The sequence below is a fragment of the Ptychodera flava genome, unplaced genomic scaffold (genome assembly GCF_041260155.1).
Source record: "Ptychodera flava strain L36383 unplaced genomic scaffold, AS_Pfla_20210202 Scaffold_39__1_contigs__length_1403739_pilon, whole genome shotgun sequence".
In the NCBI taxonomy this organism is placed as follows: domain Eukaryota; kingdom Metazoa; phylum Hemichordata; class Enteropneusta; family Ptychoderidae; genus Ptychodera; species Ptychodera flava.
The window spans coordinates 640047-647500 of record NW_027248361.1 but is presented as its reverse complement, the minus strand read 5'-3'; the positions used below and the strand labels follow the sequence as shown (position 1 = coordinate 647500).

The window sequence follows — 7454 nt, the reverse complement described above, 5'->3', positions numbered from 1 at the left end:
TTATCAACGCTGTACTTTAGCTGCCATTTTGAACATTGTTTACATGTGTGAGCGTGGTACAGTCAATGTTATCATCGCCAGCATTAAGCGTCGTATTTCTCCAATGAGTCTAAAACAGGCAGGTAATATCACCTGAAAATGCGACTCTGTTATTAGTTCTTGACAAAACGCCTGGCCTGGATTATTTCGTGGACATTGCACATAAATATCTTTCTATCAATGAGTGTTGACGGCTGTGTTGAACAGTGCAGACAAATTCAGTATCAGTATGAGTCCTGCTGACAGCGGAAATGCCAATGTAAGCCATGACAATGAATACCCGGACTCAAAAAAACTATGGTCAACAGTAATATTACAGAGACCGACATTACGAATGATGAAATGGTTGATGAATTTTCAGTATTAAAGCTCACAGCATTTGTCGTACTCTCTTTGATGTGACGACTTGTTAAGATTTCAAGAATCACACATAGACACGCTGTAGTGTAAGCACACAAAATGTGTAATCCTGTCACCAGCATGAATTTTAGTCCGGGCTTACAGTCATGTGTTTTACTCAATATAGCTTGACAAATTTTAATGTTTAAACATACTTTTAAAATTAGAATGAAAATAAATATTTGATATAAAGAACAAAGATACTGGAAAACTATCAAAAGAAAAAGCTGCTGTCCTTTTTAGAGAGACTCGGTTAGATTTTTCTTTGTTTCTCAGTTTATCTTTAAAATATTGCAGTTGCTGGCAATGTTCAAACCTTTTCAATTATTGTTTCTTTAATTCATTAATTCTAGTTTTGAAAATGAAAGTCCTGCAGTATGACAGAAATAAAATACATTGTACTTAATATTGAAAACAACATACAATTGCAGGAAAACCTAAATAATTTGCTGTATATAAGTATTTGTAGTCAACATGACTGAAGCCAAACTGACTCATTATATATGCAAATAATGCATAAATATGCAAATTAGGCCTGACCTGACCCTAAAACTTGATCAAATGAAAATTTAAGCGTCACAGTATTATATTATGATAAAAACACAAAAGTGATTTTTAGCCAAGAGGGCCCTTTTCTCATTCCATGGCTCAATTCAAATACACTCCCATTAAGAATATATGATCAATAAAAGTACAAGCATTGTAATCTCTTATCAAAACAACACATGACAGCAACACTTACCGTCAGAAATATTTGGTTACCAAAAACTGCAAAAAAATAAAGAGGAACAGACTTACAAATTGTCTATTTCAGTATATGGTACAATGTTCATTTTCATAGTTAACGCAACACACACAGACCACAACATCACCTCCATCATTCCAACTATTATACATACATTCTTACACATACTCATACACTCACTATAAAAGTCATAGTATAGCATATTCAACAACTTTGTAGCACCATAATATCTTATAAACATCAATCAGACACACAAGTTGACAAACAAATTTATTTTGGGTTTTCAAATTTGTTGAAATATGCACAGTTCCAGAATTTTTTGTAAATGTATGCTCTTTTTGTCCATTCAATATTGTTGTCCACACTGGCTTGTCTGTTCGCTTTGAAACTTGCTGTGGACCTTCCACAGTACAGTAATAATCTCAATGAACATTGTCCTTGATGCTGTTTTTTACTTTAACTTACAGAGTTACTGAGTACATACAAAAGCCACATTGAAACTGCCATGTTGTCCGTAGCATTCATACATTCCTAATACTACAGTACACTACTTATTTTATGATAAGTGTACATTCAAGATCACTTTTTACACTGGAATGCTTTAGCGTAAATATCTTTTCCTACATAATTTCACAACAACAGTATTCATCACATTTACTGATTATTACTCTATGAAAACAACAACAGCTTCTTGCAAAAATTCATCAACATGTATAACTATTTGTCACTTTCTTTGTCATTTATGTATCACATCTCTTCAAAATCTCCTTTAAATTCAACATCACGGTAAAAGAATTGCTGCAAATCAACCATGTCTTCTTAACAGTGCAGAATTTACAAAGAAACACTAAATATTTATGATAACAATTCTCAGTTTAACTGTTGACTAAATTCTCAGCAATTGTTTCTTCAGTCATGTGATGTGTACTGTCACTAAATTCTCAGAAACTGTTTATTCAGTCATGTGATGTGTACAGTCACTAAATTCTCAGAAACTGTTTCTTCAGTCATGTGATGTGTACTGTCACTAAATTCTCAGAAACTGTTTATTCAGTCATGTGATGTGCATAGTCACTAAATTCTCAGAAACTGTTTATTCAGTCTTGTGATGTGCATAGTCACTAAATTCTCCGAAACTGTTTCTTCAGCCATGTGATGTGTACTGTCACTAAATCCCCAGGAACTGTTTCTTCAGTGTTGTGATGTGATTGTTTCCATCTGATACTTTATTCCACAGTAAATGAGCTGCTGATAGTGTTAAAAGTAATATTGCAGGGAGACTGAAATCTTGATTTAGCAATCGATATGTAAAGTAAAAACTAACTATGCTCGGCTTTACCCAAAGTTGCATAAAGTACCTTTCTGCTAGTATTTTACATGTTAAAGGTAGCACAAATATTGTAACAGTTTTGAATGTACTTTTAACATTGAATTGTATATGCACTGCATGTTATATCAGCCTCACATGTAGTGCAGCTGAACTTGTACTACACACTAGAATACAAACAAAATGTACAGTAATCAAATGATATTTTACAATAGATCCTTTACATTCATTATAATTATTTACAAATATAAAAACTAAGCCTTGAGTTTTTATTGTGTGCAAAGAATAATTAAATTTTACCAATTTTAGCATGAAAATCAGTTTGATTTGGCAAACAAAGTGAAGTAGTGTATGTAAATTACCCATTGTCAAAAAAGTTACTTTCAATTGATATCATTGACACTTCAAGGAAAGAAAGTGGTGTTGTTGCTGTTGTTGCTCATTTACCAAATAGAATTTGACAACAGCAGTGACAAGTGTGATTTTATATGAAAATACACGTTTGAATATAAATTTTAACTTTTACAGAAAATATCTTTAACATTGTCAGTTGTTTGGTTGTAAAGGTATTACATATGTAAGAATTTTGATGTTTCAGGGAACTCCATTCTAATGTAAGAATTTTGATGTTTCATGGGACTCGATTGTAATAGTTCAGTTCAGTTTTGACTGACCGGTGGTATGTAAGTATTTTACACAAGGAAAAAATCAGCTCTGCTTCTCTCAAATATTTGATCATGTCAGCTGGACACATGATAAGGATGCCAACTCAAAAAAGTAAAATAATTTGCTGGGCAACTTTTATTAAATGCCTTAACAGTTGGACACATGTGCAAGGAACATATCTTTGATAGTCATGAATTGTACCTTTATGAAAAATACAGAACTCAAAACTTTTGCTTACAGAATGTTAATTGCTTTGTATATAAAGTACAATAACATTACTACTGTGAATAAATCTTTTCTAAATGAGATTGCTGTTAAGTTTTAATTCTTTATTTAGCAAATAATACAGAACAGTACACAAAACTATTTGAAAAATATATATTTTCATCAAAAGAAGATATATACGCTGCCACCATATTTGATCATGTGACCTGTCATGTGACTAAAATATTACCATGGCAACAATATGCAGAGACAATTTTATGAGCCAACCAAAAATATATAGGTTTGTGGGGTAAAGCACAACTTTCCCCCTATAATTAGAGCTATGGCCAGTAGTTGGTAAAAATGCACGTTTCACATTGTTGAAGCTATCGTGCTATGGGCAATTGTATGCCATTGTACATTATACAACCCAAACGTGCAGGACAAACGTGCATAACTAAACACTGTGAAAGTCTGGACGTTAGACATTATAGACACTTTAGGTCTGTACACGTTAGGTTTGCACGATACACAATAGGTTAGCATGATTGGCATGGTAGATTTCGACCGATGTTGAAAACCTAAAATGACATACACGTTAGACATTTTAGACACGTTAGGTCTGTACACATTAGGTTTGCACAATACACGATAGGTTTGCATGATTGGCATGATAGAAATTGGAGTCATGTGGAGAACCTAAAATGACATACACATTAGACATTTTAGACACGTTAGGTCCGTACACGTTAGGTTTGCACGATTGGCATTATAGAAATTGAGTCATGTTGAGAACCTAAAATGCCATACACATTAGACATTTTAGACACGTTAGGTCCGTACATGTTAGGTTTTCACGGTACACAATAGGTTTGCACGATTGGCATGGTAGATTGTGACTCATGTGGACAACCGAAAATGATATACACGTTAGACATTTTAGACACATTAGGTCCGTACACATTATGTTTTCACGATACACAATAGGTTTGCACGATTGGCATGGTAGATTTTGACTCATGTTGATAACCTAGAATGACATACACGTTAGACATATTAGACACGTTAGGTCCGTACACGTTAGGTGTGCACGATACACGATAGGTTTGCGCGATTGGCACAGTAGATTGTGACTCATGTGGAGAACCGAAAATGATATCACATTAGACATTTTAGACACGTTAGCTCCGTACACGTTAGGTTTGCACAATTGGCATGGTAGATTGTGACTCATGTGGAGAACTGAAAATGATATACACGTTAGACATTTTAGTCACGTTAGGTCCGTACACGTTAGGTTTGCACGATACACGATAGGTATGCACGATTGGCATGGTAGATTGTGACTCATGTGTAGAAGCTAAAATGACATACACATTAGACATTTTAGGCACGTTAGGTCCGTACACGTTAGGTTTCCACGATACAAAATAGGTTTGCACGATTGGCATGTTAGATTTTGACTCATGTTGACAACCTAAAATGACATACACGTTAGACATTGTGTCTATAGACGTCAAAAGTGTACGTCATTTTAGGGTTCAAGATAAGTAGAATTCTATCATGGCAATCATGAGATATATTGTATAACGTGCCGACCTAACGTTGACAGAGCTAACGTGTCTAAAATGTCAAACGTGTATGTCCAATGAGGGTCTGAAAATGAGTCAAGAGCTATCATGGCAATCATGCAAACCTATCGTGTAGGTCTGCACGATACACACGTTACAGACATACATACATACATACAGACAGTTCCCTAGCCTATAAGAATAGCTTCCATTGCCATATATACATAGGGCTATGGGAGCTAAAAATCATAGTATAGCATATTCAACAACTTTGTAGCACCATAATATCTTATAAACATCAATCACACACACAAGTTGACAAACAAATTTAAGCTTATATTGGGTTTTTCAAATTTTGTTGAAATGTGCAGAGTTCCAGAATTTTTTGTAAATGTTTGCTCTTTTTTGTCCAATCAATATTTTTGTCTACACTGGCTTGTCTGATTGCTTTGAACATTGCTGCGGACCTTCTGTAACACAGTAATAATCTCAATGAACATTGTCCTTGATGCTATTTTTTACATTTACTTACACAGTTACTGATTACATACAAAACCCACATTGAAACTACCATGTTGTCCCTAGCATTCATACATTCCTAATACTACAGTACACTAGTTACTTTATGATAAGTGTACATTCAAGATCACTTTTTACACTGGAATGCTTTAGCGTAAATATCTTTTCCTACATAATTTCACAACAACAGTATTCATCACATTTACTGATTATTACTCTCACTATGAAAACAACACCAGCTTCTTACAACAATTCATCAACATGTATAACTATTTGTCACTTTCTTTGTCTTTATGTATCACATCTCTTCAAAATCTCCTTTAAACTCAGCATCATGGTAAAAGAATTGCTACAAATCAGCCATGTCTTCTTAACACTGCAGAATTTACAAGGAAGCACTTAGGATTTATGATAACAACCATTCTCAGCTTAAGTTCAACAGCCAACACTTTCCTTTAGATGATTTCTAACATTCCATAATGGCTGTTATACAAAACATTCTCTACTTACCTGAAATATTTGGTATATGGCATCGCATATTGCCAATGCACTGACATATAAACCCCTCAATATTTTAAACACACACACACAACACACATATACTTCTACACTTCACATCAACACTCAGTCGACAGTCAAATAATTACTTAATCAAAGTACTATATTTGTGAACAATCACAAAAATCGCCAGCACGAAATACTCGTCACTTTATATACGGCACATTTCCACGACTTATTGTTGACACCACTGAATGTAAAATACCCGCAAGGAAATAGATATATTTCACGATACAAACCTGCCAATCTCACTATCATTCACAAAGAACCATTACTTTGAACACATTTTTTTCACCGTCCATTTCTGCTGTCTTGGAATATTGCGCAATTGAAAACGCCATGTGACTAAACTCAAGACACCATATTGGAAGATCGCGAACCCATTTTAATGTTTCAAAATCTCCTCCGGAATCAAAAATTTCCGCTATATAATTATTGTCGAATGTTGTACGAACTCCCAACACACATCGACACATAGTCTAAACCTCATGCATAAGTTTCCTAAGGTCTAAAATTCGAATCAATCGGCAGTAAAAAATAGACATGTGAACATACTTACCTTGACTTGAACGTCATCTGAGATATGTCGATTCGTTTTCAGATTTTCGAGACATGTCTTCAGACGATTTTTAAATATATAACGTGAATATCCTGCATATTTAGTGACACTTTACCGTTACACTTGTTTAGCATGTTCAGTTTTTCACTGAACAGCGATGTAAATAATGCTGGAACTTTAAAATCGGCTTCGGTTACCCGATTACTAAACGTGTAATCATAAACTGATTCAGAACCCGGCGCCTTTTTTAATGAACGCAATGCATTCCCAAAACATTTTCCATTCTGTCCTCTTGGTGGCGCGCGTCAGCCTGGACTGAAATTTCAATAGTTAAACATACACTTTCAAAACTAAGTTGTACCCAATGTAAATTACAGGTCTGGTTTATGATTGACAGGCAAAAATATGGGGCTACAATTATACCTGTAATTGAACACGTAATGCACATATCCCACTCTTTAAAAATATAAAGATAACTATGGCATTCAATTCCTTCGACAAAACTGCTATTCTCCACATATTTGATAGGATATTACACCTTAAAATATCATATCTTGTACCACAGGTCTGATTTTTAGTATATAGGGATAACTTAGCAATACAATTTTTTTGACAAAATGTCATGTGACCTTCATGACCTTTGACCTTGAATATACGTATATGTCCATAACTCAGTAACCACAAGTGCTACACACTTCATATGTGGTATGATGGGAGACCTTATGACACTGCATCGTGTACTTCATTAATTATGCGCACAATCTAAATTTTCTTTTGCTCTAATGCGGCCACTTGTGTCGAAACCCGGTCATCGCTGCTTGCAGCTATATTTATTATTATTATTATTCTTCTTCTTCTTGCGACGAG

General features: G+C 34.5%; 1 protein-coding gene across 1 annotated transcript in view; it reads right to left on the bottom strand.

Annotated features, from left to right (window-relative positions):
• LOC139127941 (uncharacterized) overlaps positions 1-6618 on the bottom strand; it is a 22108-nt gene extending 15490 nt beyond the window's left edge. Inside the window, exons 1-2 of the mRNA XM_070693793.1 lie at positions 6588-6618; positions 1181-1206 (exon numbers count right to left, since the gene is read on the bottom strand). The gene's annotated coding sequence lies outside the window, so the exon portion shown is untranslated. The remainder of the gene's footprint in view (positions 1-1180; positions 1207-6587) is intronic.
• Between the last annotated feature and the right edge of the window lie 836 nt (positions 6619-7454).